A 7596-nucleotide genomic window follows, 5' to 3' on the forward strand; every position below is an offset into this window, starting at 1 on the left:
TCATAACCGCACAAGGTTAAGATTGTGCTTAAAATTTTCTAGAAGCCTTACAGTGAGCGCCTTAGCAAACCCACTGCTATTTGATCTCCTAAGAAGATTCCTGGTTACACGTTCTCTAACAAAATGATAATCCACTTCAATATGCTTAGTTCTAGCATGGAAAACAGGATTAGCTGATAAATATTTGGCACCAATGTTATCACACCACAACTTTGCCTTCGGTGGACATTGTATACCAATTTCCTTTAGCAAAATTTGAATCCACATTTTTTCTGCAGTAGCATCAGCAATAGCCTTATATTCTGCCTCAATACTTGACCTTGACACGGTTGCTTGTTTCCGTGCACTCCATGATATCAGATTTGATCCCAAGAATTTGGCAAAACCCCCGGTTGACCTTCTGTCATCCAAGGACCCTGCCCAATCAGCATAAGAGAACCCACTTATCAACATAGAATTACACTTGCCAATTTTCAAACCAATTTTGGTACCGAGCTTCACATATCTTAGGATGCGCTTGACAACAGCCCAATGAGCAGTCATTGGTGCATGAAGAAACTGACAAACCATGTTAACAGCAAAGGCAATATCTGGTCTTGTGAGAGTCAAATACTGAAGTGCACCAACTATGCGTCTGTACTTAGTAGCAGCATTAGCACCTAAAGGAGTTCCCTCAAAGGCAGATAGTTTCTCACTTGTTGACAGAGGAGTAGTAACGGGCTTGCAACCAAACATATTAACCTTCTTTAATAAATCAGAAGCATACCTTTCTTGTGATACCACAATCCCATCACGCACATTGGTTACCTCCATGCCTAAGAAATAATGTAGTTCACCCAAATCTTGCAAAATCTTGCTTAAGATTGCGAAGAAGACCTGCTGTAGCTTCCTGACTTGAACTTGCAACAATTATGTCATCAACATAAACCAACACAAATACTATTACTCCCCCTTTGTTAAAGTAAAACAAAGATGTATCTGCTTTCGAGGAAGCAAATCCAAGTTCACAATGTTTGGAACTGAGACGTGCATACCATGCTCGCAGTGCTTGCTTGAGCCCATAAAGTGCCTTGTCAAGTTTACACACATAATTTGGTTTGTGTCTATCCTAATATCCAGGTGGTTGCTTCGTATAAACTTCCTCTTCTAAAATACCATAGAGAAAAGTATTTTGCACATCTAATTGTCTCAAGTTCCATACTTTTGACACAACAATAAATAAAACAGTCCTAATTGAAGCCATTTTAACAACCGGACTAAAAGTGTCTTCATAGTCTATGCTATACCTTTTCTTGAACCCCTTTGCAACAAGGCGTGCTTTATATCTATCTAGGCTGCCATCAGATTTGAGTTTGGTCTTGTAAACCCATTTGTAATCTATGACATTCCTGCCTCTTTGAGGAGGGACCAAGTGCCACGTTTTATTCTTCATTAGGGTGCCATACTCCGCCGGCTTGTATACCAGCTTGAAGACGAGTCCTTGATTGGAGGTGTTCTTGTTTTGTGGAAGGTGTCGCAGGAGGATCTCCTCCGAGAGACGTGCTTGTGCTTGTTGGTGCCATTTGTCCCTGTAAAACAACATTTTCTGCACCAATTTCATCAGTTTGTGAGTCATTAGACACATGATCAATTACACATCCATCCCCAAGACTGGAATTGCGTAGCACTGGTGGAAGAAGAAGAATCTCAGCACGGAGGCGAACGCCAGCATTAGGATGTAGAGTAGAGAAAGGGAGGACGGCCTCATCAAAAATAGCATCCCGGAATATATAGACTCGTCCTATAGATATGTCTAGGTACTTAAACTTTTTGTGGAGATTGATATAGCAAAGAAAGGTGCACTGTTTGGATCTGAATTCTAGCTTACGCTTGTTGTAAGGTCTCAAGTTTGGCCAACAAGCGCACCCAAAGGTTCAAAGTGAGGTTTGAAAGTTGATCACCTTGCTAGGTGTGCGATTAATTAGAAAGGTAGCAGTAAGAAACACCTCATGCCAGAACTTAAGAGGCATGCTTGCATGCGCTAGAAGGGATAAACCAACCTTCACAATATGCCTATGCTTGCACTCGGCTGCTCCATTTTGTTGATGAGCATGAGGACAGGAAATAAGATGAGAAATTCCTATCTTGGTGAAAAAAGAATTGAGTTTCTCATATTCACCACCCCAGTCTGTTTGCATAGCAAGAATTTTCTTGTTAAAGAGACGTTCAACCAGATTTTGGAAATCATAAAATTTTTGAAACACCTCAGATTTAAATTTCAGAAGATAGATCCAAGTACGTTTACTGAAATCATCGACAAAGCTCACATAATATTTATATCTTCCAACTGAATCAGTTGCAGGACCCCAAACATCAGCGAACACAAGTTCTAAGGGAGCATTGGATACACCGGTGGATTTAGGATATGGCAGCTGATGACTTTTAGCTTGCTGACAAGCATCACAAATAGAGTGTTTATTAGACTTAGAATAAAAATGAAGACCGTTGCTTCTAATACCTCTTTCAACTATAGGAACTGCAGGATGACCTAAACGATGATGCCACCTATCAAGAGATGGTTTATTGACTCCAAAAGCATGCTTTGTAGCTGGTGTAGATGAAAGGGGATAAAGTCCTCTTCGGCATGGCCCTTTAAGTAGAGTGTTCTTCGTGTCCTATCCTTTATAAAAAAAGAAATCAAGATGAAATTCTAGGAAGACATTGTTATCAGTAGTGAGACGATGAACATATATAAGATTCTTTTTAGTAGATGGAACATGCAAGATATTGTTTAATCTAAGATTGCGATTAGGGGTATGAATAGTAGATTGACCAATGTGTTTAATGCTCATACCTGCACCGCTAGTGGTATGGATCTTCTCTACACCATTATACTTGTCCCGGATCGCCAATTTTTCCAACTCCCTCGTGATGTGGTCGGTAGCACCTGTGTCAGTGTACCAGGCGATGTCGATGTTGTAGGAGTTCATGGCCGCCGCCACATGCCTTTCTTCAGGGACGTAGTTCTCATCATATCGATGCCAGCACCTGTTTGTGGTATGACCTATCTTAAGATAGACCTGGAAAAGCATGCGCATCTTGGAGTTGCCGCGATTAAGTTGCCACGACCAGTACCGCTTCCTCTTTGCGCTGCATGTTGCTGTTGCCAAAGTTGTTGTTGCCGAAGTTGGTGTTGCCCAGAGAGGTGTTGTTGTCGCGGCCACCTCCACGGCCACCACTGTCCTGGACACGTCCTCCATTGCCGAAGCGACCACGTCCTCCATTGGAGCCGCCACGACCACCCCAGTTTGCCATATTGGTGGACGAACCATAGTTGCTACTACCAGCCATGAGCTCCATATGGGTTTCAAATGCAAGAAGTTGGGAGTATACCTCACTGACAGTGACCGATTCCTTCCTCACAACGAGGGCAGAAACAATCGGGTTGAAATCGAAGTCGAGGCCGGTGAGGATGTACTCGACAAGCTCCTCCTCTTCAAGTGCTCTGCCGCGGCGGCCATCTCATCTCCGAGTGCTCGCATCTTGCCGACGAATTCTGCAACGGATTGATTCCCCTTCCAGGCCGTCGCAAGGGCAAGGCACGTATTGGTTGCACGTGCTCGGGTCTGCGATGAGAACATGTCTTCAATCGCGGACCATAGCTGTGCTGCTATCTCCTTCGCAGTGACTTGGGACATGACTTCCTGTGCAAGGGAGCCAAAGACGAAACTGAGGACTTGTTGATCTTTTGCATACCACTCTTCAAACGTCAGGTTGGGCACCATGACCTCCTTCCCAGCAGCATCTTTGTCGGCGATCTCTTCAGCCGGTGCAGGGATGGCACCGGTGAGATGACCGGCGAGTCTTGATCCTTGGACGACAGCAAGGATTTGGGCTCTCCACATAGCATGATTCGACTTAGACAGCTTCTCGGTGATTGGAATGCCAACCAAGGGATTCATGATTGCAGATGAGGAGGCCATTGGTGGAATTGGGGTTGATAGTGGATTAGATCTAGGCTCTGATTACCATGTGATAAACCAGAGGCGCAAAGGAATTGGTGGAATGCTGTGACCTCTTCCTGACCGGCGGGTACGTGTTTATATGGCGAGGAAAAACCTCTCGCGTGGTTGTTTTACAGAGATGCTGTGTGTGGCAAGATGCATAGCTGGAGATAAAAGATTTACAACAACCTATATCTCTAAGCTTTGATATACAACAGAATATTTCTAGCCATCCAACTAACCCACACACACAGAGAGTTTACATATATCTCTTATTCTATCTAACATGCAGATGATGGATGGATGGATCGCTGCATGCATGCAAACCCTAGCTAGCAAGCTACGACCGGGGGCTATGTAAATGCAAGCATGATGATGGGTTATACCAAAGGCCTCTCCCGCCAGCCCAACCCCACCACATCGCGCCCCCTGGCCCGAGCTGGCCTTTTACTACTCATCAATTTCACATCCTCGCCCCTCACCACTCTCTCTTCGCTCTGATCTCCGTACGCTGTGACCATGGTTAATTCCAACACAATGGTCCAGGCCAAGGCGCTTGCCCTGTTAGAGAAATGAGCATTAGTCCTGGTTGGGAAACCTTATAGATCTCGATTTTCCCAACCAGAACTAAATGTCCCGGAGACTAAAGGGTTTTGCCAACTGGATGAGTTTTTTTTTATTGAGGATCACCTTTAGTCCCGGTTGATGTTTCCAGCCGGGAAAGTCTCTTTAGTCCCACGTCAATAACAATCGAGATCGAGTGTTGCGCTCTCTTTCAGGCCGTGCGCGCGGCTCCATGCGTATGCTTTGTCTTTGCAGATCAGATGTGAATGCCTGACTGTCTTGTCCACGGAGACAGGTGGAGATGTTTGGAAGGTTTCTTAGCCTCTCTTTGCAGGAAATGCTTCCCCCTCTCGCTCCACCAGCATCTCTCGATCTTGTGCAAGCATCTAGCACTGGCAGCATCTTTTGCTGGTAGTAGCTGCTAGCTATTGTGTGAATCATGGATGCGTGAAACGGAGCATGGGTATAGATATGCCAGATCGATTTGCCAGTGTGCCAGTGCAGAAAAAGAAAGGCCGCTAGCTTTGAGATTTAGTAGGCTCAGCTTTAGCAAAGGTGGATGGGAAAAAGACGAGGGATAGTGACTCTCGTTAGGCTTTCCTTCTTTTCCTCCGGGTCAAAACAGACAGGATGGTACACAGTGCCTGACCTGAGCACTGATTGCATTGTGCTGCTAATGGTATGATGATCTGATCAGGATTAAATGAACGTTTGAGTGATTAAGCCGGCCGTACGGGACATGGATTAAATCGCATACAGGTCCTCATGTGGAGGAGTAGGAGTATGTGTGTACGGTGCATTTTTGCAAAAGAGCATGAACGCATGCTGTCGAGCTAGAGCCATGCTAGCCGCTAGCTAGGTAGCTAGTCGTGCATTGGTTGGTGGGTCTGCGCCAACAAATGAGCCATCATGTCGCATCCTCTTGTTTTAGGCCATGTTTAGTTACTCCCAACTCCCAACTTTGACACTATGCAAAAAGAAGATTCCCCATCACATCAAACTTGCGGTACATGCATGGAGTACTAAATGTAGATGAAATTAAAAACTAATTGCACAGTTTTGTTGTACTTTGCGAGACGAATCTTTTGAACCTAATTAGTCAATATTTGGACAATAATTCACAAATACAAACGAAACGCTACAGTGTGCTACAGTGCTCTAACAGTAATTTGGCACCTCCCAAATTCCCCAACTAAACACGGCCTTATTTGCCGGTGCCAGTGCTGGTGGGCTGACGCGGGGTGATGATATGAGAGAGAGCGTATGTTCAGAATTACTTCAGAGTTTACATTGAATGTACTTCTTGTTAATTTTGGCGCTCTTGCCGCTCGCCGCTTCACCACGTTTTGGGACGTAGGAGTGATGCAATAGGCCTAAACGTTAAATTTTCTTTTTCAGACCCTGCTATCTGCAGTTGGCAAATTTTCTGCACATCACGTGAACTATTGCCTCTCTTGTTTTTGAATATATGACATTTAAGATAAGCTTATTAATTCCAAAATGAATTGATTTTATTATCGAACGGAAGGAGTACATTTAATTTTTAGATTTGGAACAGAGTTAGTATATACCATTTAACATTTTTACTTTGCCAAATTAATAATCCCCAAAATGGAACTCCATGCATCACACATCTGACAATAATGGTTGCCTTGTCCCTTTCTAGTGATCTCTGCGTACAATGAAAGGCTTGGATCTTCCCCCTTTAAAAAAACCATTAATATATGATGTTTACCAACATTTTAGTAGCAAACAATAGCATATACGAATTGTTACAAAAAATTAATATAAATGGTTAATTAGACTCATCAATTTAACCGTACATATTGCTTCAGAGAATGCATATGTAACATGGCCTCCGCACAAATAAAAGGATGAGTTTTCTTAGAGTTAACATTTCAATTACCGATGTGAAGATAAAATGATCGTAATAAAAACTTTCATGGACTTTTACCAACATATATAGTGAAATTAATAATCATACCCTTATTTGTTCATTACCCCACCTTTATTTTATCCCTTTAATAGGAAACAATTGGCAAATTGTTGTATTATAATTTAACAACACATTTTTACTATATCCTGGCTAAGTGTAAATATTTTAATTGCTACCTGGAGTACTTGCATACTAAAATAATATAGAATTAGGTGCCATGATTAAAGAGGTTTAGCACTGCCTTATAACCTGCTAATATTCACCATAGATCCGTGGCATATGTAGTGATTCCATTTCATGAGAATGTAACTCTTCCTTGATGATCATGTGAAGAAATTTGAAATATAAGGCCCTTGTTTTGTACTTAAATGATGCTTGTGGCACAATGGTAAGATTATCATAGCGTCAACGATTTAGAAAAAAAACATTATGCTGATCTGCTTGAAAATGCAAATCTTCCATAATACCATGTAACCCCTGGTGAGTACTCTTGAAGGGCTGGTACAATGGTACAAATCCTATTTGGATCATCTTTTGCATATACAATTAAGGCCACTCAAGAAACAAAGAGAAAACCATAATATATATGGAGAGGGTGGTATCGTTTTTTTTAAGAATGGGGATGGTGAGATCTATCACATCTACCCACCAATATAGCCACTTAAGTTATATGTATAAAATGAGCCAGAAAAAAAAGTTTAACATAAATGTGTTTTATTGTTCATAATTTATATATCTGCCACCATTTTTATTGACATATATCATACTCACTAGATTTAGAATTTACAGCTCAAATTTGCAACTGTGAATTGGAGTATGGGATTACATACATGATAGGTCGACCTTGATTTTTAGGTTTTCCGAATATGGGTGAATCCAGGGAAACTCAACTATTTTCAGAACTACTAAGATTTTTTTTTTTTTGGGGGGGGGTGGGGGGGTGAATGACGGGGGTGGGGGGCTCCTACTTAGACAAACATGTCCTTAAACCCTAAACCTTGCCCACTATACGAATGCATAGAACGAACTACTATGAACTATACATGACATACGTATATAATTCCTCAACATCAAACCAAAATGAAAATAGTAATCAAATTCAACATACAGCCA

General features: G+C 42.2%; 1 pseudogene; it reads right to left on the reverse strand.

Moving 5' to 3' along the window:
• On the reverse strand, positions 1–3962 carry LOC111257359 (annotated as a pseudogene).
• Positions 3963–7596: the final 3634 nt, after the last annotated feature.

This window comes from Setaria italica, chromosome V, assembly GCF_000263155.2.
Source record: "Setaria italica strain Yugu1 chromosome V, Setaria_italica_v2.0, whole genome shotgun sequence".
NCBI classification, from domain to species: domain Eukaryota; kingdom Viridiplantae; phylum Streptophyta; class Magnoliopsida; order Poales; family Poaceae; genus Setaria; species Setaria italica.